Raw genomic sequence first — 24,271 nt, 5'->3', positions numbered from 1 at the left:
AGGGAAGTTTTTATGACTGATAGGTTTTTAAAATGTGGGTTTAATAGTCATAGATGCAAATGTGATCTGACTATAAACTTGTCCTTTTGGCTTCACTGTGAGCTGCACTTATTCAACCTGGTGTTTAAATTCTTTATACCTTTAATCTACTGACCTATTAACAAGGTCCAAATCCATCAGCTTTCTTCTTGGGGCTTGCATTCCATTCTCATTTCAATAACTCTTGACAGTACACTAAGTTCACGGAACTTCTGGTTCTGTTATCACACCCTGGTTGTGAAAATAATCCTGGATGAAATCAGTAATGTGTTTTAGACCATCTACATAGTCCCTAAAGTAGCTAAGCAATGGGATATAGGACAGATGGCTATTACTCTAAATTCATGATCACCTATTGTGCACTCCTATTATGCATTGCTCATCATTTCTCTATTTTCTCAGGGACTGTTTCAGACACTCCTTCCCATTTTCAGTCCTCCAATCTCTCATTATCTCTGTTCATAACATTTACCAAAAGTGATACTTGTGAATTTTTTCCTATCATTATTTAATATTGCTCTGTCTTGGTAGCCAGTAAGCAAGCTCCATGAAGGGAGGGACCATTCATGTTTTCATTTTCATCATTTAGCTTTTGTCATGATATGCTGCAAAACAGTTACAAGCATTTACTTTTCTCATGACTGGATGTTGGCAGGGGCATCTCTGCTGATCTCAGAGGGGATCACTGATACTCTTCTGGCTGGCTGTTTATTGGTGATCTCGATCAAAGGTCAGGAAACTTTTCCTTTTCAGGTGCCAGACAATAAATATGTCTGACCACATATGGTCTCTGTCACAGAGTCTTCCTTTTTTATTTTAGAACTTGTTAAAGATGCAAAAATCATTTGCACCTGCAAGCCAAACAAACAATCTGCAGGCTGGATTTGACCCCTGAGCCATAGTTTGCCATCCCCTGATCTAAAGTATGTTTGACTGGGCACCTCTGCTTCAAGCTGTGAGTCTAGCTAAGGCTTGCCTGTTTGCTGCAGGTGGGGCTCTGGTTTGCTTTCATAAGTGTGTGTCCTGAGACTTTGGGGATGCTATTCTTCTCTTGGAAGTGTCAGAAGCAGAAGGGAGCAAGTGAAAACACATGATGCCTCTTATGGCCTAAGTGTGGAACTGGCTCACTGAAATGTTGGCCCACATTCTGTTAGCCAAAGCAAGTCATATAGCTGAGCCCCAAGTCTCAATGTGGGGAGGCACACTTTGCCTTCAGTAGAAGGACAGAAAAACATATAGCAAAGGATATGGATGCATGGAATGGTAAAGAATTGGGAACAATAATTCAATCCTTCCCATTACTGTATTTTGAATATTTAGAATAGTGGTTGACACATAAGCCTTCAGTAATTACTTAATAAATGAAAAAATGAATTTTCCAGTAACTCTAAAATTAACCACAGGTAAGACACAGAGAACATGTATGCACTTCTAGGAATGCTAAACATTTAACACATATGATCCTTCCCAATTATTACAACGGCTATTGCAGATAGCTAATATATATTCACTTACAATGAGAAAACTGATTCTTAGAAGTAACTTTCCTGGAGTTGACTAATATTAAGTTAGACTACTTTTGACATTCCAAAATCTAGGTCCAGTTATTCTAACCCCCAATATACTGAATTTATCACAGCACACATCAACTCCATTACTTCTGGTTGGCCACCATGAAATCAATTTGTATAGCCCATCACAAGTATAGGGTGGTCATCCAGTGATGAAAGAGGGATTTATATAGGCTGTTTCCTAAGGAGAAAGTCAAACAAAAGGGGAAGAAAATGATCTTTGTTCAGCTTTTGTTTTATAATATTACTACCAGAAATATATTGTGGCCAAAAAAACGTAACTGCCTGGAAAGTCTCTATTAAAATAAACATATAAATATTTAAGCATCTTCAAAGGGGTGAATAAACACCCCGTACTCATTATTTCTGACAAGTTCTTCATCTGTTCTAACATTTACATGATTTCCCTTTTCAGTCTTACTCCCATTTCTATCAAGTCTAGAACCCAGGCCTGATCCTGTCAATAAACCCATCACTCACAGTCAAGAATCTCACACTCATTTGATCATCCATGCCAGTCTGTACCACATTGCCCAAGATGACAAAAACGTTGGAGAATTTCAAGAAACCATATCTTAGGCCACAAAAAACTACTCCAAAGTTTCCCCCGCTTTGCTGACTTTCATATTGCACTTCTTTTCCCTTCATTCATTATAACACACCCCCTGCTGTTCTCAAGTCTATGTTCTACATTCCCAGTGTCACCCCAACAACTCCACTCTGGAGATGGCTTCACTCCTCATTTATTGAGATAGATGTCATGTGATGCCAGCTCTCACAGATTTCTTTCTACCTAAAGACAAGAAGAAAGTTTATACTTCCCTGTTTACCTTCATTTTGATTTTTTAAAAACCTGTCACTCTTCCCTAACAGAATATGATCTCCCTTCCATCTTCTACTCTCCCTCTCTTCACTTTTGTTTAACCTTATCTCCCCCTCCCCAGCTGTACCAAGTTCCATCAACTATTCATTGTTCTTCCATTCCATTCTCTCTCCCTTTTGGCTCCTTTTCTTTTGCCTATAAATGTACACAGGCATTTTTAAACTAGAACAAAATAATTCTCACCCTCATAACTCCCACAAGCTACTGACTCCCACTCTTTCTTCTAAACTACACTTTTCAAAGATAGTTCATCTACTCCTCATTCCTCTCCTCTTATGTTGTCCTTGGAATTTGGTTTCTGACTCCATTACTATTTGATCTTCTATTTTGGCAGTGATAAGTGACACCACATTACCAAGGCCAGTGATATTTTTCTTGTCCTTGACCTCCTTACAACACTCATTTCACCCTGTTTTTCCTTCCCTGATTCTCATACTATGCCAGTGTTTTTGCAGCCTTTCAGAACTGTTTGTTCTGTGTCTGATGGCTTCTCTTTTTTCTCCTAACATAGAGGCACTTTCTCTTCTCTTCCCTCTGCACAGTTTCTCTCAGCAGTGCTTAGTGATTTTCAATGTAGCACCATTTTTTGAGTAACTCCTTTGTGCTAGCCACTGGATACTGTGATGAAGGTTCACATTGACAGAAAAGCAAACAATCACAGAATTCTACCTGGTAACTGTAGTAAAGGAATACATAAGCCACAAAGTAGAGAGAAGTAGTGACTCACTGGTGCTTATATGGGATGGGAATAGCAGGGATAGGAAAAGAGCAGTGTTAAGGGAAGAATGTCCAGGGAAATTTTCCCAAGAGATAATCAATGTCCAGCCAATTCTAAAGGAAAAAAAAAGCAAAGCAGAAGGCATAACACTTTTAGACTTCAGACAATATTACAAAGCTACAGTAATCAAGACAGTGTGGTACTGGTACAAAAACAGACATATGGATCAAGGGAACATAATAAAAAGCCTAGAAATTATCTGGCTCACCTATGATCAATTAAACTTCAACAAAGGAGGAAAGAATATAATGTGGGATAAAAAAAAAAAAAAAGAGTTTCTTTAGCAAGTGATGCTGGGAAAGCTGATCAGCTGTATGTAAATCAATTAAGCCAGAACACACCCTTACACCATGCAAAAATATAAATTTGAAATGGCTTATAGATTTAAACATAAGATATGACACCATAAAACTCCTAGAAGAGAACATAGGCAAAACATTCTCTGTTAATAACCATACAAATATTTTTTAGGCCATTCTCCCAAGGCAATAGAAATAAAAACCAAATAAAAAAAATGGGATGCAGTCAAACTTACAAGCTTTTGCACAGCAAAGGAAACCATTAAAAAAAAAAACAAAAACAAAAAAAAAAACCCTTACAGAATGGGAGAAAATAGTTGCAAGTGATGTAAGCAACAAGGGCTTAATCTCCAAAATACACATACAACTCATAAACTCAACAATAAAAACAACCCAATCAAAAAAATGGGAAGACCTTTCTCCAAAGACATAGACATTGCTCCAAAGAAGACATACAAATAGTCAGTAGGCATATGAAAAGATGCTCAACATCACAAATTATATAAAGAAATGAAGATCAGAACTACAACGAGGGGAGTTCCCACCTTGGCTCAGTGGGTTAAGAACCCAACATTGTGTCTGTGAGGATAGGGATTCAATCTCTGGCCTTGCTCAGTGGGTTAAGGATTTGGTATTGCCACGAGCTGTGGCATAGATTGCAGATGTGGCTCAGATCCAGTGTTTCTGTGGCTGTGGTATAGGCTGGCAGCTTCAGCTCCGATTCAAACTCTGAGGAATTTCCACATGCTGCAGGTGAAGCCCTTAAAAGAAAAGGAAAAAAAAAAAGAAAACTACAATGACCTCACACCAGCCAAAATGGCCACTATTAATAAGTCTACAAATAACAAATGCTGGAGAGGATGTGGAGAGCACTGGCAGATGAATGGATTAAAAGATGTGATACATATGCATAATGGAATATTACTCAGCCATAAAAAAGAATGAAATCATTCCATTTGCAGCAACATGGATGCAACTAGAGATTCTTAAACTAAGCAAAGTCAGAAAGAGAAAGAAAAATTCCATATGATATCACTTATATGTAGAATCTAAAGTATGGCATAAATGAACCTATCTACAAAACAGAAATAGACTCACAGACATAGAGAACATAGACTTGTGGTTGCCAAGGGGGATGGGAGAGGGTGTGGGATGGACTGGAAGTTTGGGTTTAGTAGATGCAAACTATTACATTTAGAATGGATGGGCAATGAGGTCCTGCTGTATAGCACAGGGAACTATATCTAATTTCCTAGTATAAACGATGATGAAAAATAATATTAAAAAAAAGAATGTGTGTATGTATATATATATTTGCTCAGTCACATATATGCATATGACTGAGCCACTTTGCTGTGCACAGAAATTGGCACATTGTAAATCAACTACACTTTAATAAAAATTTTTTTTTAAATTAGGAAAAAGATAGGCATTCTGATTGTGGCTCAGTGGGTTAAGAACCCAACGTAGCATCCATGAGGATGCAGGTTTGATCCCTGGCCTTGTTCAGTGGGTTAAGAATCTGGCATTGCCACAAGCGGTGGCTCTTATCCTTTCTGTGGCTCCGGTATATGCCTGGAGCAGTAGCTCCCATTAGACCCTAGCCTGGGGACTTCCATATGCTATAGGTGCAGCCCTAAAAAAATAAATAAAAATTTTTTTAAATTACAAAAAGGTATAGTCAAGAAATGAGTCAAATTTAAAACTCAGTAATATGACTGTGTAGAAGGAATGGATTCTAAAAATTTATGTTTCTATGCCCATTGCAGAGTTTCAAAAGGCAGTTAGTCTACTAAAGTATGTGTCACAAACAGACATCCCCAACTGAGGTGTTTACTCAGTGGAGTTCTCCCTATTCTCCCTTGTTGCCTGAATTTCCTGGCTCTCGGGACGTGCACTAAGGCCTGATTTTGGCAGCTCTCCATCCTCCTGGCAGGAGGATGTTTGTTGGGACCAGATAGTAACAGACAGTGGAGGCAACTCTTGATCTCACAAGGACTAAATGATTGCTTTAGCTTTGGAAGCAAAAGTAGTCAAATAAATCTAGAAAGAGAAAATTTAATTGTTCAATTGAGATTTCTGATCTCAAAATAGAGACCAGAATAAGGAAAATGGAATGGGGAAGGCAAAATAGTTAAACTCTTCATCTCCCAGAGGTGGAATGCTTAAGTTATTTTGGTATGTTTGTTTTCAACTTTTAGAATTAAATATTGATTTAACAAGATTTATTAATATAATACATTAACAACTAGTAATTTTTTAAATGACTGTCTACTTTCTAAATCATCACAGAGCAAATAGAAAGTCACTTTTTAATAATAAAAAAGCAAAATAGGAAAAATAGAACTAAAACATCATTTAAAGCACAAAATAAAAACAGGTCAGGTCATATTTTTGATAGTAAATATAAGCGATTTGAACTTCCTTATTAAAAGGTAAGAAATCTTGGATTTTAAAAATGTTTCTTTTAATCTAATATGTCCTTTACAAGGGACATCATTTGTAAAAATGTATTAAAATTCCATATACAACCTAGGAAATGGTATTTCAATAAAACATGAAAAAAAGAGCTAGAAAAAAGGTCCTATAAGACAATGAAAAATTTAATAACTAAAGATTTTATGTTTAAAATCTCAATGGCACAGCATAGACACAAAAATGTGAAACAATACACTGCATGGGATTTCACTTTTACATGATGTGTTTGGGATGTTCTGGCCCCAGCATACATCCTTCCTCAATATTTCCTGTTGGAATTAGAGCCAAGGGCTAAAAGACCAGGAAATCTCACTCCCTTCTTCCTTCCTTATTCCATGTACTAAGACCCAGCAACTCCCTCTCTCCTGACTTTCTCACTCTCCACTTCCTTCTTCTACCTTCCGGTTCAACTGCGGAAATTGACCCCTTCTATTTTCCCTCTTTTTCTAGGCTTCTCATCTCTAGCCATCTCCATCTAATTATGATTTTAAATTTGTGACAAAATACTACTTCTAAAAGGCAAAGCTGCTCATATTTTTCTTCCTGTTTTTAATCTTCTCATTGCTTCATGCCAAGACAGTTTTAAGATTCATTTTAAGGCAGAACAACCCAGAGGGATTTCCCCCTGTCAGATCTGAAGCTGAGGCCTGGCATAATATAGAGAGCACCCAGCATAATATAACGAATACTAAATCCATAGATACTATTCAGCACAGTAAAGTGATATATAGAAGATGTTGTGATCATGTTAAATTCTCCTTCTAGATAAAATGCTCCACTCAAATCCTCCTGACAGAGCAACTAATTTTACTCAGAGCCAGGCTGAGTGGAAAAGCCACTTGTGCCTTCCTGTTTGTATTAAAAAGGGGTAGAGGCCTGTTTGCTCTGCTGGCAGAGGATTTTCCACTCCTGTGCAGTTAAAACTACAAGAGGTAGATATAACCAGGAGCAGTTTCTTCAGCTTGGATATAAATTGGAAAAGTTCCATGCATTGGCATGAACAATCTTAGGCATTGAGGGCAATTTTAAAAAGAAAGAGAAAAAAACAAACAACAACCAAAAAAAACAAGCAGCAGATGTTGAACTAGAGACGACACATAGTGTAGGCAGCTGCAGGGCAGCTGTTTCTATCTGGAGAGCCCTTTGGAAGTGCTTTTGAGGTTCTTCAAATATTTAATTAGAATTTCATGGATGTTGATGCTATATAAGGAGCTTTAACATTTTAGTGTTCTGCTTAAAGGTAAAAAAAAACAAAAAACGCTGGTAAAAACAAACCAAAACCCTGTTGAAATATACTGGGTAAAATGGAAACTCTATGGGCTTTAGAGTCTTGACTGACCTGGACTTAATTTCAGGTTCCAACTGCAAGTGCACTCTCGGACTCCTTAACCTCTCTGAGCCAGTTTCCTCATCTACAAAATTCAACACTTATCTCACGGAGTTATTGGAGTTAACTAATGCTTTTGTTTTTTTAAGTACATAAAATGCCTAGCACATAATGAAGGGTAGATTAATGCTAGTTTTCACTACCTGTCACCACTGTAAGATATACTGGGTTACACATTTCTTCAGTGTCTCTCAAGGGCAGAAGGATTAAAGAGTTTCTTCTGTGAAAACCAGGTATTGAGTACCTCACTATCAGTGTATTTGGCATAAGTCTGTATTTGAGATACAAGATGTAAATTCCAAAATGCTCCTGTGCTTAACTTGTCTAGAATCAAACTGCAAAGTTCTTTTTCTGAACAGACTGAAGGCAGACAACTTTCTTTGGTAAGCTTGTTGTTTAAAACTGGGCTTCCAGGGAGTTCCTGTTGTGGCTCAGAGAGTTACGAACCCGACTGCCATGAGGATACTATGCAGGTTCGATCCCTGGCCTCACTCAGTGGGTTAAGGAGCCAGCATGCTGTGGCTGTGGTGTAGGCTGGCAGCTGTAGGTCCAATTCGACCCCTAGGCCTGGGAACTTCCATATGCCATGGGTGCGGCCCTAAAAAGCAAAAAATAAAATAAAATAAAACTGGACTTCTCAACCCTGGGCAAGAAAGAAGCACTTAATCTGTTTTGGTTTCCATGACCTGGAGACCTCCACAGTACTGGGTGGTTGTACACCCCAGCCCTTCCATTATATATTTTCTTAGATCTGAGAGAATCTTATCTTTCTATTATGTTATTTCAGGTGTGTGCAATTATCATACCTTGGATAAAAATGCAAATGCCTCCATCCAAACTGTCTTATCTCTTTAAGTGGTGTCTGTAAAACTGCTATCTTGTCGCAATGCTTAGAAACCACACTGTGGCACATGGGTTAAGAATCTGACTGCCGTGGCTTAGGTCACTGTGGAGGCAGGTTTGATTCCTGGCCTGGTGCAGTGGGTTAAAGGATCCAGCATTGCTGCAGCTGTGGCTCAGATTCAATCCCTGGCCTGGGAATGTCCATGTGCCACAGGTGCAGCCATAAAAATAGAAAAGAAAAAAAAGAAACCAGTAACAGTGGGGGCTGTAGACCTTGGGCCACTTGTAAGGTATTTGTCTTGCCTTCTGAAACCTCCAGACTTTCCATTTTCCCTTTCTGGCATCTGCTTCTGCAGTGAGTGTGTACTCTGTCTACTGACACAGTGCTGACACCTCTTGTGAGCAGGCATTTCATATCTTTTGCCACCAGGTCTGCTTCCCATGCCTCATCCTAGGGAACTGCTTACGCATATGGAACTTGCCTTCTAAGGAAGATTCTTTTTCCATCTGTGTTTGTTTCAATAAAGTTCTGAGGCTTTAGTTGATATTTCTAAAGCCAGTACTGCTTCTCTCTTATTCTCCTCGCCTTTTCAATATCCTAGGCCAGTGGTTCTCAAAGTATGGTCTGTGAACCCCTGGGAGACCCTGAGACCCTTTTAGAGAGACTTTGAGGTAAAAATTATTTTCTTCTCAGTGCTGAGATGTTATTTACCTTTTCCAGTATTGATATGTGCATTGAAGGTACAAAAGCAGTGGTAAATTAAACTGCTGGAAAGATTTAAAATTTACAGAAAGCAATGGTAAATTAAACTTAGTACAAACAGACAGTGGCACTAAACTGCACTAGTAGAAATTATCTTATTTACTAACATATATTCACAGAAGAAACAAAAACCAATTTCACTTAATATCTTTGATTGAGCAGTACAAATTATTTAATTTCAACCCCTGATGACACATCTTTTTTATATTCAGTGAGACAAGATGGCAAGTATGCGTAAAACACTTTTATGTATACTGAAGTATGATGGTTTCCTGGAAGGAAAAGTATTTGTGTGATTGAGTTGCAAACTGAACTAGCCACTTTTTTCATAGAACATGGTATTTCTTTAAAGAACAACTAACTGATAAAATATGGTTATACAAACTTAGATATCTGGCAGATATTTTTGTGAAAATGAACAAAAACACTCACCACTTTAAGGCCCACCCCCCAAAAAAAACCTTAAATTTAATGCCAATGGTAACATTTGAACTTTCAAGCAAGAATTAGCACTTTTTTTTTTTTTTTTTTGGAAACTTGCATCATCCACAATGAGCTTGACAGCTTGTGAATATATGACAATATTTTGATGAGATTCTTGGTGAAGAAAACATGTGATTTTTGTTACATTTTATAAAGAACTTTGTCAAGATTTTTTTTAAAAAATCTGAACAGTTCAGTAAACCACTATTTTCCAGATAAGCAATACATGATTTTACAAAACAATGCACACTTAAAAGATCCATGTAAAGTGTAAGACCAATAGATTTTAATGTAACAAGCAATGAGAAGTTCATTGATAGGTTTGCAAATATTTGTACATTGCAAATAACCTTTAAGAAACTAATACTTACTAAATATAGTATTGAGTCAAAGACGAGCCATTCCTCAAATCACATACAGAAGTTAAGTCAGAAAGGATTTTTGACCTAAATGTAAAACCCAAAACTATAATACTGTCAGAAGAAGACATAGGAGAAAAGCTTCATGACCTTTGGTTAGGCAAAGATTTCTTAGAGAAGACACCAAAGCATAATCCATAAAACTGTGATAGATTTAACTTTGTCAAAATTTAAACCTCCAAACACAGGTAAGCAAATAAAAAGAGAAATTTTTCCAAATGATATATATGGTAAAGTACTTAGACCCAGACAATATCCAGAATTCTCAAAACTAAAGAAAATAAATATCCAGTTAAAAAATGAGCAACATAATTAATTGATCAGCTCCTTGATCATCAAGAATATATGAAAGATGTCCAAAATTATTGTTAGAGAAATGCAAAATAAAAGCACAGTGAGCTATCATTACATACTTAAAATGGCTAAACTCTTTAAAGAAGAAAACCAACAATAACACATACTGGCACATATGCCAAGTGAAAGGAACTCTCTGACATTGCTGGTCAGGATGCAGACTGATACAGCCACTTTGGAACACAGTTTGTCAGTATCTAATAATTTTCAATATACAGTTACCATATGACCTAGAAATCCTATTCCTAAATATTTACTTAAGTGAACTTATAGTCACACAAAAATCTGTCTGTAAATGTTGATAGAAGCTTTATTCATAATTGTCAAAAACTGGAAAGCCCCAATTTCTTTTAACTGGTTAATGGATAAACTGTGATACTTCCATCCAGTGGAATATTACTTAGCAATAAAATGGGACAAACTACAACATGGATAACTCCCAAGTGTATCATGCCGAGTGAAATAAGCCACACTAAAAAGAGTCCAATTCCATTGGTATGACTCCATTTATGACATTTTGGAAAAGGCATAACTGCAGAGGCAGAGAACAGGTCCATGGTTTCCAAGGGTTAGGGTGGGAGGAGGAGTTAACTACAGAGGGCCACAGGGGAGTGTGTGTCGGGGGGGTGGGTGGGGGGGTGATGCAGTTCTTCTAGCCACTGACTTGTAAAACTTGGAGAATTACACCAAGAAGGGCAAAATTTGCTGCATTAAATTATGCCTTTGGCATCACCATCATTACCAGCATCATGGAACAAAAAGTGAAAAACAAAAAGGAGGGCAGAAGAGGTAAGTAGAAGGAAGTAGATCCCCATCCCAGTTTGTCTTTTATTATTGCCAAGGCTGGTAGCAGAGAATGCAGTGTTCATCTGTGGGCAAGTTACTGAAGTCACAGGCTGTGGTCAACAAGAGCTGGCCTCATGCCCAGGGCCAGGCCCAGAGTGAGTGCACCACATGGCTGGTGCCAGTCAGAACATGCGCTCTCTGCAGGTCAACCCAGAACAGAAGGATGAGGCAGAAGCCAAGCTACAGGTGCCTTGGTCCTCTCCCAAACCTCCAATCAGGCAACTCACTGCATCTCCATTGGAGGAGGAGTGGGTAGGGAAAGGGGCTGGATTGCTTTAGTTTCCTAAACAAACGTTGTTTTCTCCCCTTGTAGAAAATAATGGGATAGAAAACTTCTCTGCTAACATTGCCAAGTAATTTTTTGTGAAAAATTTAAATATACTGGAACTTAACAAAGCATAATTAGCAGGGCCTTTAAAGAGAGGATTTTTTCAGCAAGTGCCCAATCCTCCTAACAGCACTATCTCTGGAAAACTTTTCGTGCAAGAAATCACTAAATGGGCATATTCCATTGCTTATATGTAGCCCAAGGAAATTATGTAGGTTCCTTTGCAATATCCCCTTGACTACATGTCATTTGTCTCAGTGGTCTCTCATAGGTACAAATTTTACAGCAGCCAGGGATCATGTTTGTTGAATTATCAATAAATAGTGCCTAACAGCACCAGGGAGAGAGGAAAATCATTTCTATTAAAATGATGTGTACTATAGCTGTATGATTTTCTACAATTTTGTTTTCTTCACCCATCACATATCTCTGCCCCAAGAATTTGCTAGAATTCTTTACTAATATTCTTATAATTTAGGAAATATTTTTATTTAAAAAAATATTTATGGACAATTAAAATTTGCAAAAAAAAACTGACCCTAAGAATTTAAATCTGAGGTCTGTATTAATAATTGTTCTATTGATCATCATACACTCAGTCACAAACATATTTACGTTTTCTTTGGATTCATGATTTTGGAATTTTTGCCACCATTTTAAATGATATATATCACATTCTAAAATGAACCTGCAGGAAGGGCCAGCTCAGTAAATGAAATTCACTTTCAATTATGTATACTAATAACTGGGTGAGTTAGGGTAAGTTATTTGGGACTTTGGGCCCATATATCCTTCTTAAGAAAGTGAGCCCAGAGATACTCAGAGGTGCTACCAATTTGGGATTGTAATGGAGCTCTTGATTCTATTACATGCATCACAGACTTTCTGGTGTACCCCCAGCTGAAAGCTCCTTTAAAATAAGCCTCGGGGACCATAGAGAGATTGATCATTTATCTGAAATAATGTTATTTCTGTGGTTTAGTCTGTTTGTGCAACCTCTGGAAAATATTTACTATCTTGACTTAGAACAAAAAAGTATTGTTCACAATTGGGAGACTCTACCTCAGTGACCTGTTTTGGGTATTTTCTCATTATGGCAAATAATATACTTCTTTAATGTCTCTTTATAATGATGCTATGATGTTCCTTATTCATCTGTATGTGAAATAGATACATCTCTCTAGTATATAATCATTTAAAAACAAAAGGCAAAAGATAGCCCCATGAAACAGAGAAATGTATATTTATGTAGTTAAATGTAGCATACTAATCTTTTATAAATCAGTATGAAAGGAACAGAAATTGTGCAAAACTGCTTTAACAGAATATAGGTCATTTTGCAATGTTTTCTTTTCACTTATTAGAGGAGAACACTAGGTTTTGAGGCACTAGGTTTTATTCAGCATAAAGCATTTTCAGCTGCCACTGGAGAATTCAGTAAGTGAATTTTCCGGGTAACTGAACTATAATTTCAATAATCTTTAAAACTATTTACTTAAGTTTTTTTCCCCTGTGGGAGATATCCTAATATATATTAAATATTATAAGATCTCCCTAAGTTTAAAAAAACACTTTGAATACAATTTAAACTTAATAATTTGGGGTCACTATTAATATCACATTTCCTCAATTGGAAGACTTCTTCATGTTAGGAAGTACCACTGTAGCAAAACAAGTCTCCCTAGAAAAATAAACTGGTATTAAATATGCTCATTGACAAGATGCAAACATGTCAATTTCAAAATATTAAACCATGGGGGGAATTACACCTTCAATTCCAGAAAATGTATGAATTCTTAAAAGGTTCCCCAATATACAGCAAAATGCTCTTGCTTTTGGTCCTCCCCTCACTACTCGCCAGATTCTCATGTTGTCACTTCTCACCAGTGTTGCCTCCAACATGAACACCTGTCCATTCCCTTCTGTGTTGTTGCTACCCTAAGCTGCTGGCTGTAAGTTGAAAAAGCCAGATCACAAACTAATCAATAATTATGTGCTAAATTGTTGCAGTCAGTTTCTTCCCTGAGAGACTTCAAGGCCATACTTCAATGCTGAAGTTTTGTGACAACTGCTTCTGTGCTCAGGGGTTTTGCATCATATCCAATGTCAGGACTGTGTTCCAATGAACTGGAATTGCCAGGAACTCGCACTTTGGAAGAAAGGGGTATTAACTGCATTAGAATATTTAAAATGTGTTTTATATGGACTACTAAGTATGTGCAGTCCCATTCTCTCATCAGTTGAAAGAAATATATAGTGTTAACACCATATGCCTTGATTTCAGAAATATGAGGAGACATACTGAGACCTCAGGGCAAGTACATGTGAGGAGGGAGGAAAGCCACTATCATCTTCCTGTCAAGGTCATGGCCCTGAGGCCCCTGGCATAGTGCCCTGTACCTATGGCAATCATTATAGGGGTGTTTTTCAGGGGGTAGGAGAGAGTGAGAAATTAAGTCAGAGGGGAAACCCAATTCTTGGGTGACTCTCAAAGTCATGAGAAAAAGCACTGGCATGAGTTCATTATAGAAGGACTTCAGCCAGCAGCTTCACAGGAGGTTTAAGAAAGGAGGAAGAAACTTCCATCACCCCAAGGAAGGTAGATAACAAAGCTAGCCAAGGTCTTTAAGCTCCAGAGAAGCAAACTGGGCTTCCACTTAGTGGCTAGGTCCTAGCTAGTAACTGGAGTGCCTGAAGAGAAACTCTGGAAAGTCTCAGTTTTTCTAACTGAATCAACAAGGTGAGAGGAGGGAATATAATCACTCAAGGGTTATAGACTTCTCTCTTATATGAGAGAGTTACCAAGTATATCAGCAACCAAAAGTAATCCCAGCCATCACTAATGAGGATGAGGGTATGGGAGGAGGGGGTATAGGACCCAAATCAGCTTCTTGTTAGGGATCTGCTAAGTCTGAACCTGAAGGTCATCAACACATACCCATTTCCCTTGTGAGAACTTGGTAAAATCTAGAGAAGTCAAGAAATGTCAAACACATGATTGCTTTCAAAGTTTATGATGTCATCATATATTAGTGGAGCAGGATAGAAAGCCCAGAAATAAACCCACACACTTAGGGTTAATTAATCTACAACAAAGGAGGCAAGAATACAATGGAGAAAAGGCAGTCTCTTCAGTAAGTGGTGCTGGGAAAACTGGAGAGCTACATGTTAGAGAATGAAATTAGAACATTTTTTAACACCACACACAAAAATAAACTCAAAATGGATTAAAGAACTAAATTTTTAGACCAGATACCATAAAACACCTAGAGGAAAACAGGGGTAGAACACTCTTTGACATAAATCACAACAGTATCTTTCTTGATCCACTTCCTAGAGTAATGAAAACAAAAACTAAAATATACAAATGCAACCTAAGCAAAAGCTTTTGCACAACAAAATGAAGACAACCCACAGAAAGGGAAAAAAAAAACTTTTCAAAGTGACCAACAAGGGATTAATCTCCAAAATATATAAACACCTCATACAGCTTTATATAAAAAAAAACAATTAAAAATGGTCAGAAGATCTGAATAGACATTTCTCCAAAGAAGATGGCCAAAAAGCACAGGAAAGGATGCTCAACATCACTAATTATTAGAGAAATGCAGATCAAAACTACAATGAGGTTATCACCTCACACCAGTCAGAATGGCCATCATCAAAATGTCTACAAACAATAAATGCTGTCTGTAGAGGTATGGAGAAAAGGGAAACCTCCTACTCTATTGGTGGGAATGTAAGCTAGTGCAAGCACTATGTAGAACAGTACAGAGAGTCCTTAAAAAGCTAAATGTAGAACTACCATATGATCCAGCAATCCCACTCCTGGACATCTATCAGGCAAAAACTACAATTCCAAAAAATACATGCACCCCTGTGTTCATTGCAGCACTATTTACAACAGCCAAGACATGGAAACAACCTAAATTTCCATCAACAGAGGAATAAAGAAGATATGGTACATATATACAATGGAATATTAGCCATAAAAAAGAATGAAATAATACTATTTGCAGGAACTTGGATAGACCTAGAAATTATCATACTACATGAAGTCAGACAGATAGAGAAAGGCAAATATTATATGAATCACTCATATGTGGAATCTAATAGAAATGATACAATAGAACTTACAAAACAGAAACAGACTCAATCTCAAAACCAAACTTATGTTCACCAAAGGGAAAAAGGGGGGGATAAATAAGGGTGTTGGAATTGATATATACACACTACTATATACGGAATAGAGGGTAACAGGGACCTACTGTATAACACAGGGAAATTTACTCAGTACTGTGTGGTAGCTTATATGGGAAAAGAACCTGAAAATGAATGGATATGTGTATACCTGATTTACTTTGCTACACACTTGAAATTAACACAACTTTGTGAGTGAACTATATTTTAATAAAATTTAAATAAATAAACCCCCCAAATTTTTGATATCACAAATTGGAATGTACCATTATTATAAGGAAAAACATGGATTTAACCAAATGTCTACTTAGAAGTCAATTGTTTTATAATACTAGACTCTTGCCCCATTGGTCTGGGGCAAGAGACTCTTGAGGGAAGGCTTACAGAAATGCCCATATAACAGACAGGAAAGGAACTTACCTGACTGGGTGTGAAGAGTAGAGAGGAAAACTCTAGGTAGAGTATGACACTGAATATGGAGAAGGCAAAAAGATGAAGGAATGAAGAACTGTGAGAGTCAACCCTGCAAGCCAGTATATTCATTTAAGGATGTTTCACAACCTTCAGCTATTTTTACCCACACTCTGCCTTTTCTTCCAATGAGATTGGTTTATTTGTTCCCTTTCCCTATTTATACTTGCCACTGCCCATTGCTCATACAGTTTTCTGCCCCTCTTTTGTTACCAAAGCAATTCAACAGGATTTTGTTGTTGTGTTGTTTTTTCATACTGTTAAGGATATCAATAAAAATAACAGAGAACCAGATAAGTAATAAATATTTTCCTCTTCTTTCTCTCTCCCACTGTCATTGTATATTCCACTGTTATTTCACATATTCTGTGTATAAAGAACTCTGCCAAACTCTGAGGCTCAAAGGGAAAAAAAAGGAAAAGTGATTGTAATGTCCCTTTGAAGCATATACTCTAGAAGAGAGGCATGCACAGAATCACAATAAAATGCCTAGTTATTACAATATTAAGTGTATTCTAAATACATAAGAAATCTAGAAGAAAGAGCACTGGTTAAGGTCAGGAAATCAGTGAACTATCCACATAAAAGGAAAATTTTCACTGAAAACCAAATTAAAAAAAAAACAAACCAAAAAACCTACCACAACCATCACCACCACCAATACCAACAACAAGAGTGGGTACACCAAATGTCTTAGGCAGAGTAGAATTTGGGACAAGGATTTGATTTGTGGGATTCACTGGGGGACTACACCTCAAGGAAAACCTGTCACAGAGGGAGTGAAGCAGGAGAGAGAGAAGGGTAAAGAGCTGAACAAGGATGTACTCTCAGGTAAAGTACTAACCATTTAAAGAATTACAGCTTAGAATTTCAGGGACCTGCTAAGGTCACATAGTTAATAAAAAGTAAAGCTAAGGTTAGGCCTTGATGAATTAAACAAGAAAAAAAACATACTTTCCACTATACCAGCCTTTCTTCTGCAGAGAATAGACCAAGAAGAGTCAAGACTTTATGCCTGCTCAACTTCAATGAGAATGAAGAAAAGTCACTCTAATGAAAATGTCCTTGACATTGAATTTGAGCTAGATTTTGAGTCTGATAAAGGTTGTATTCATTAGCCTTGAGGGCAAAATACAACAAAGAAAGCAACAACAAAAATATTTTAGGAATTGGCCATGTATCAGAATTTTAGATAGCTGTTTTTACATAATCATATTCTAATATACATAATATTTTCTTCACTGGTATCTGTTACTTACAGGAAAATGTTTCAGTGAAGGTTTACATTAATACATAGATAATATTATTGGTGAAAATCAGGAATTGAGGAACCTCTAAACCTTAGAAATATACAAGTCACTATCTAAACCATAATTGAGTTATTTTGCATAATATTTTGATTCCTAACACTTAATTTTGGAAAGGGCATAAACTATGAGGGAAGCTAAAGTCTGCCTGAGCTATAAAGCTTTGGAAACCTCTGCTTTAGAGAATTTTAAGGAGCTCTATTTCACCTTCTCTTTTCACTAAGCTGCAGAGGCAATGAAAATATTTATGCAGCAATACGTAGTCCCAAGCCATGCTAGCAAACGTGCTCACATCACAGTATAATTCTCTTATCACGTAGTGCTTAAGTTTGCCCCTGGAGTTGCCACTTTGCAACTATGTAAATTTAGGCACATTCCTATGCTTTATTTTTTTCTTACCTTTAAAATGAAAGCAGAATGGTCCATGTAAAGAGCCAGGACAAATTCTGGGCATGTAGTAAGAACTCAAAAATGCTGGGCATCATAATTACTCTGAACTATAGGCTAGCCATTCCTCCACCAAAGTCCAAATAAAAGCCCATCCCAAAAGCTCTACTTTCTTATATTCTGTCAGCAAACCATGTATCTTCTCTTTGCTAACATCTTCCCACTATTGCCCATTCTCTATGTCCCATTCCTTGTGCCCTCTGGAACTTCACTTTGATTGTAAACAAACTTTTCTAAACTCTTAATGTCTTCCCCAAAGAATTATTCTACCTTAATTTCTTAACTGATATTTAGCTTTGCTCTAATGGCACTATCTATTCAGCCCCTCGAAGAAGAGAGTGGGGTTTTCTTATGCCTCACCCAGCAAAATGGCCAAAAAAGAATTAAGGTATTTTCAACATCCTTCTTATTGTTCATGACCTTGCTTTTTCCCTAAAAACTTTTTTCCCCAAGATTTATGTCATCTGGCATAAATCCTAATTTATAATCTGCATATATCCTAATTGTTAACTTTACTGATCTTTTCCTCAGTCTTACCAGTTAGTTTGAGAAAGGGAAAGAAAGGAGTGAGCAGTGCAGGCAGAAGGCAGAAACCTTTACATTCACCTCTCAAGGGGCTAAAATTCACCATGTATGGACCTCCAGGGCAACAGAACTTCCTTCCAAAGTGAGAAGATTGGCAGAAAAATAGGAAGAGATCAGGTCTTGAAGAATCTTCTAAACCAGGAAATTCGAACTTTATTCTTAAAGGTACATGGGAGATACTCAAGTGTTTTGAACACTGGGGAGAAATAATCAGATCTGAATTTTAGGTCACTGTGACTACATTGTGGAAGGTGGTCCAGAAACTACTGCAACACAAGACTTACAGCTGTACTCAATCATACTAGAGATAAAGGGAGAATATGAGAGATATTACAGAATAGATTAATTACGACATGGGGAATATTTAGAGTATTGGGTTGGGGAGGGAAGGCTAGCAGCCTGAAGTAACACCTAGGTTTCTGTTTTGAGCAAGTAGATAAATACTAATGTTATTATTATATTTTGTCATAATTACAGTTCCCAACATACAGGGTTATTCTAAGAATTAGAGTTAGTACAGTTAAAATGCCTTCAACCATTTCTGGCATAGCATCTTTTATTTGCAAAGATACTGACTATATGGAGGAGGTTAAGTGCAATGTGAGGGAGGAGAGATGAACACATGTGATTGAGTTTTAGACCTGTTGAGTTATAAGTAGGCCCCCTATAAGTCATTCAGTAAGATACAGAGAACACTCAACACATTAGCCTGGAGGTATGGATTGAAGAGTCTTAAGTACAGTGAAAGTCATTAATTTAAATCATTAAATCTACTTTGATGTAAAGAGAGTTAATGATGATTGAACTAAGAACAAAGTCCTCAGCAAATCAATTTTTAGGGATGAGGCAGAGAGGGAGGCACTGGAAAAATATTGGTAGACAGAAGTTCAGAAGATAACCACAGACAGGAATAGAAAGGCGTTGAAAAAAGGGAGAGATGTCAGCTTTGTAAAATGTTGCAGAAAATTAATTAGAATAAGAAAGGAAGTGTATATAATGAAATAGGTCAAAGAGAGGATACTGATCAATATACCCATGGATTTGATGCCTGATTTAGGCATATTAAGGCCAGTGGAAAATGCAAAATAAGACAATGAAATTTCCTTTTCCAAATTTTTTTTGAGAGGGGAATTGAAAGAGATGAGTGTAGCTAGAGGGAAATATGAGTTATTTTTTTTTTAAACTAGAGGGTCTTTATTTTTATTTTATTTTATTATGGAATAGCTAGAGAGAGGAGAGTGGGAGAGGCTGGGAAAAGAGAAGAGGATGGAGATTCAGAGAAAAGGAAGAGGAATTACATTAGACAAGATGAGCACCTCCTCTTCAGGCACAGGAGGACAGTGAAAAGATCAACACAGGCAGTGATATTAATATTGTTGCTAAGGGATGAAATTGAGATACTTTTATCCTAATGGGCTCAGTGAAGTGAGAACCAGAGTCATCTACTGAGAGACAGGTGAAAAGTGTTGCAAGTTTGAAGAGATATCTAAAAGTATGATATAAAAGCAGAATAAAAGAGCTTCTAGGTTTATGTGAGAAGATTTTAAGGCCACCATAAAAACCCAACTGAAATTAAATATCAATTTCTGGTGGCTTCTTTTCACAAGGACTGTTGTTTTCAGTATGAAGCTTTCTTCATACTGCAGATGCTCCATAATTATTGTTCAGACTCCTTGCCTAGGTTCTGGTCTCCATGCTTTTCCACTTTACCTGGACCACTCATCTTTGATCCTCGTCTTACAAGTCAATCCTTATTTGATACTGCTTCAGACCCTGACTCCTGATCTCATCTGCTCATGACCACAGACCCTGGCCCTGCCTGCTCCTCTCCAGTTGTGGTAACATTACAGGACTTGACTTCTAATCCACCTGATGTTCTGACAAGTGCAGAATAGCTCTTGCTTGAAGTTAGGCTCCCAGAGAAACTCCTCTTGATGATCTCAAAGAACAACCATTTCATGAGCAAGCAATCACCAACCCTGGTCTGGTAATTTCTAGGTATCTCACGGAACTTTTTGAAATTACAGGAAACTATATCCAATCTCATGGGATAGAACATGATGAAAGATAGTTTGAGAAAAAAGAATGTGTGTGTGTGTGTGTGTGTGTGTGTGCGCGCGTGTATGACTGGGTAGCTATGCTATACAGCAGAAGTTGACACAGCACTATAAATCAAATATACTCTAATAAAAATTTTAAAAAAAGAAATTATGTTTTTCTCCAACACAATGTAAAATTCACTTTAATATATACACTTAGGGAAAATAAAAACAAAACAAACATTAATAAGGAATTAACTTCTAATAAAATTTAGATTCTTTTTGATAATAGGATGTTGTCTGTTACTTATTGACGTATTTCTCACCCAAGTAAGTAGTGAATAGTGCAAAGACTATAGCAGAGCTTTGAGAAAATGATGATGTTGAAGTTTCACAGAAGGCCAGCCTATTTATTAATGTACAACTACAAGGGTTCCCAGCAACTAGAGAGAACAAACTGATCTGGCAGCCTTGACCATCAGAGATTTAAAGCAGGTATGGGGGCAGAATGTAGGGTGAGAAGGTAGGGAACTGGGGAGGTGAGTGTGAAGAGATCTCCAATTAGGAAAGTACAGTATCTATCAAGTGGCTCTTCTCTCACATGACCTCCCAGAGGCTGGACTAGTTGTTCTGGAGGAAGTGAACAGGAACCCTAACAGAATCTGCCTGAAAAAGAGAAAGATTGATGCTGTGGTCTTCCAACCAATGTCTGCTTAACCTAGATTTCCATCTAAATATGACAAAGAATGTTAGTAGGGTGGGTAGAGGGCACCAAATATTTCCCCATAGATTTCCCATTGCCCAAAGTGTATATAAGGTGAATATTACCATGCTTTCTCAGAATTGTGTCCTAGGGTGTGGATGAGATTAGGGATTGCAGATTTACAAGGTGAAGAGAAACACACCTTTCTGTATGAGAGAATTGCTGTCTGGAAACTCCAGGTGGTGGCTGACAGCTTGTTGTGGCTAAAGATCAAAAGAGACAAACTATGCTTAGGAAAGATGCCTGAGACTAAGTCCCCTAGCAGTAGAATGTACTAAGGATTCTTCCCACCTGTAACAAGTCCATTTACCATCAACAAGATCAGCAGAGCAGACCAAGAAGATGCACAGCAAATTTGCTCTTTTCAATTATATAAAAAGTGGGTATTCTTTCTTTATTCTCCTATTTTTATTAGTCAGGCTTCTCCAGAAAAGCAGAAGCAATATAAAGAATTTGCTCACACAAATATGGAGGCAAGAAGTCCAGACTCCAGTGGTAGAGTTTCACTATGAGTCCAAAGTCCTGCACTGTGTAATGATAAAAGGATCAATACAAGAGGATATTATTCTCATCAACATAAATGCACGTAATATAGGAGCACCCAAATACATAAAACAAAAACTAAAAGACATAAATGGAGAAATTGATGGGGATACTAAAACAGTAGGAAAATTTAACACCACATTAACATCAATGAACAGAACTGCTAGACATTTAAAAAAAAGGACAGTAGACATCCTAAATGGTATAACAGAACAATAGACTTAATGGATATTTTCAGGATAGTACATCAAAAAACAAATAAATAGAATACACATTCTTTGCAAGTGCACAGAGAACATTCTCTAGGACTGACCACATTCTCAACAAATTTAAGAATACAGAAATTATTTTAAGCATCTTTTCTGACCATGATGTGAAACTAGAAGTCAACCACAGAAAAAGAAATGAGAAACAAATAATTACATGGAGACTAAAAAACCTGCTGCTAAAAAAAATCAATGGGTCAATGATGAAATACAAGAAGAAATATAAAACTACCTTGAGATGAATGACAAAGAAAACATAACCATGCAAAAATCTATGCGGTGCTGCAAAAGCAGTTTTTACAGGGAAGTTCACAGCAATACAGGTCTTCCTCAAAAAAAAAAAAAAGATAAAAATATCAAACAACCTAACCTACCAAATAAAACCTAAAGTCAGATGAAGGAAGGAAATAAAGATCAGATAGAAAATTAATAGAGATTTAAAAATAATGGCAATAAGAGGAAAAAAAATAAGACCAAGAACTGAGTCTTTAAAAGGATAAAAAAATTGACAAACCTCTTGCCAGACTCACCAAGAAGAGATCCTAAATAAACAAGAGGAAAAAAGGACAAATTTCATCTGATACTACGGAAATACAAAAAAAAAAAAAAAGCTGTAAGAGACTACTATGAATAATTATATTCCAACAAATTTGACAACCTCAAAGAAATGGACAACTTTCTAGAAACACAGCCCACCAAAACTGAATCAAGAAGAAACAGATCATTTGAACATACTAATCACTAGAAATGAAATTGAATATCTAATTTTAAAAACTCCCTACAGACCAAAGTCCATAACCAGATGGCTTCACAGGTGAATTCTACCAAGCATACAAAGAGGAATTTGTACCATCCTTCTTAAACTCTTCCAAAAGACTGAGAGGGAAAACTCCCAAAGACATTCTATGAAACCACCATCAACCTGAAACAAAAACCAGATAAAAGATACCACCAAAAAAAAAAAAAAAAGTATAGGCCAATAACTTCAATGAATATAAATGCAAAAATTCTCAACAAAATATTAGCAAACTGAATGCAATAACATGTAAAAAAGATCATACACCACAATCAAGTGGGATTCATCCAAAGTTCACAAGGATGGTTTCAATATATGCAAATCAATCAGTGTGATAAACCACATTAACAAAAGTCCAAAACTACATGATCGTATCAATAGATGTAGAAAAAAGCATTTGACAAAATTCAACATCCATTCATGATAAAAGCTCTTACCAAAGTGTATACAGATGGAACATATCTCAACATAATAAAATCCATTTTCTGACCACTCAATGTTGAAAAGCTGAAAGTCTTCCTGTTAAGATATGGAACAAGTCAAGGATTCCTACTCTTACCACTTCTATTGAATACAGCATTGGAAGTCTTAGCCATAGCAATCATACAAGAAAAATAAAAGATATCTAAATTGGAAGGGAAGAGGTAAAACTGTCATCATAGGCAGATGACAGGATACTATATATAAAAGCCCTAAAAAACACTTCACACAAAAAGTACTCAGTCTGATAAATTCAGCAAAGTAGCAGGACATAAGATTAATATGCAGAAATCAGTTGCATTTCTGTATACTAACAAAGAAATATTAGAAAAAGAATATTAAAAAACAGTATCTTTTAAATAATACCCACAAAAATAAAATACCTAGGGATAAACCTGGCCAAGAAGGTGAAAGACTTATACACTGAGAACCATAAAACATTAATAAAATAAATTAAAAGCACGCAAAGAAATGGAAAGACATTCCATGCTCCTGGATTGGAAGAATATTATTAAAATGTCCATATTACCCAAATCAATTTACAGATTTAATGTAATTGCTATCAAATTACCCATGACATTTTTCACAGAACTAGAACAAATAATCCAAAAATGTATATGGAACCAAAAAAGAGCCACAGCAATCCTGAGGAAAAAGAACAAAGCAGGAGACATAACTTTCCTAGACGTCAGACAATATTACAAAACTACAGTAATCAAAACATGTAGTATTGGTGCAAAAACAGACATATGGATCAATGGAAAAGAGAGCCCAGAAATACATTCAGACACCTATGGTCAGTTAATCTTCAACAAAGGAGACAATAATATAAAATGGGAAAAAGACAGTCTGTTCAGCAAACTGTTCTGGGAAAACTGGACAGCTGCATGTAAAGCAATAAAA

General features: G+C 36.8%; 1 protein-coding gene and 1 long non-coding RNA gene across 33 annotated transcripts in view; one reads left to right on the top strand and one right to left on the bottom strand.

Moving 5' to 3' along the window:
* NKAIN2 (sodium/potassium transporting ATPase interacting 2) overlaps positions 1–24,271 on the top strand; it is a 1,025,455-nt gene that overhangs the window by 790,056 nt on the left and 211,128 nt on the right. The gene's annotated exons all lie outside the window — the stretch shown is intronic.
* LOC102165447 (uncharacterized) overlaps positions 1–24,271 on the bottom strand; it is a 117,926-nt gene that overhangs the window by 39,832 nt on the left and 53,823 nt on the right. For 2 of the 4 annotated variants that reach the window (XR_014804761.1, XR_014804762.1), the window contains one exon: positions 155–270. The exons of 1 other annotated variant lie outside the window; for it this stretch is intronic. This is a non-coding gene — a long non-coding RNA (uncharacterized LOC102165447). Of the gene's footprint in view, positions 1–154; positions 271–9,895; positions 9,971–24,271 lie in introns of those variants that run through there. One more of the 4 variants, XR_014804760.1, reaches the window with a different exon arrangement.

The sequence above is a fragment of the Sus scrofa genome, chromosome 1, assembly GCF_054392235.1.
Source record: "Sus scrofa isolate SSC_HxYL_T2T_F1_AM1 chromosome 1, Sscrofa_HxYL_maternal_Yorkshire_Landrace_v2.0, whole genome shotgun sequence".
Lineage (NCBI taxonomy): Eukaryota > Metazoa > Chordata > Mammalia > Artiodactyla > Suidae > Sus > Sus scrofa.
This window is presented reverse-complemented; position numbering and strand designations above follow the sequence as displayed.